Consider the following 768-nt stretch of genomic DNA (forward strand, 5'->3'; position numbering starts at 1 on the left):
ACAGATCGACACCCTCAGGAAGCTTGAGGCAAACGGATGTAAATCTGAACATAGGTGAGGGTATCGTGTTCAGGTACGACAATGCATTAATACAATCCTTACCTGAATATAATGGATTGTCTGCACAAAACCCTTTCGAATTTTTAGATGATTTTCATATTAGATGCTCTTCCCAAAATGTTCCAGGTTTATCTACAGAGATTTAAAAAATGAAATATTTTCCTTTGACTTTAAAAGATAAAGCCTTCTCATGGTATCGTAATTTAGGAATCACCTTCAACTCTTGGGAAGAGATGCAGGGAAAATTTCTGCAGAGATTTTACCCTCTCTCCAAAACTCATATTTACAGAAGGGAAATCCATAATTTCCATCCTCATGAAGGCGAGGCATTTAGCAAGGCCTGGGAGAGGTTCAATGACCTGTTGAGGAAATGCCCTCATCATGGAATTGAGCACTGTCAATTAGCCCAAATTTTTTATGAATCTCTGTCAGATTTCATGAAAAATAAAGTCAATGTAGCCACCGGGGGAACATTTTATACTACATATGAGAATGAGATCTTTGACATTTTGGAGAGAGTTGTAGAAACTGACCTGCAGGAAATCGGAGCAAATCAGAATGGGAGAAATCTGCAGCCAAAGAGGGCAGGAGTGCTGCAAGTCAATGCCAAGGAGGTGGAGCTGCAAGCAGGCCTTAAGGAAACAAACCAGAAATTGGAGGAGCTCAGCTCCACCTTGAGAAATCTCTTCCTGAACAACTCTCCAATAA

General features: G+C 40.4%; 1 non-coding gene across 1 annotated transcript; it reads right to left on the bottom strand.

Moving 5' to 3' along the window:
* Positions 1-341: 341 nt before the first annotated feature.
* LOC144701570 (small nucleolar RNA R71) lies at positions 342-448 on the bottom strand. The gene has a single exon (XR_013581057.1). It is a non-coding gene; the product is annotated as a small nucleolar RNA R71 (small nucleolar RNA).
* Positions 449-768: the final 320 nt, after the last annotated feature.

Source organism: Wolffia australiana, chromosome 3, assembly GCF_029677425.1.
Source record: "Wolffia australiana isolate 7733 chromosome 3, ASM2967742v1".
In the NCBI taxonomy this organism is placed as follows: Eukaryota; Viridiplantae; Streptophyta; class Magnoliopsida; order Alismatales; family Araceae; genus Wolffia; species Wolffia australiana.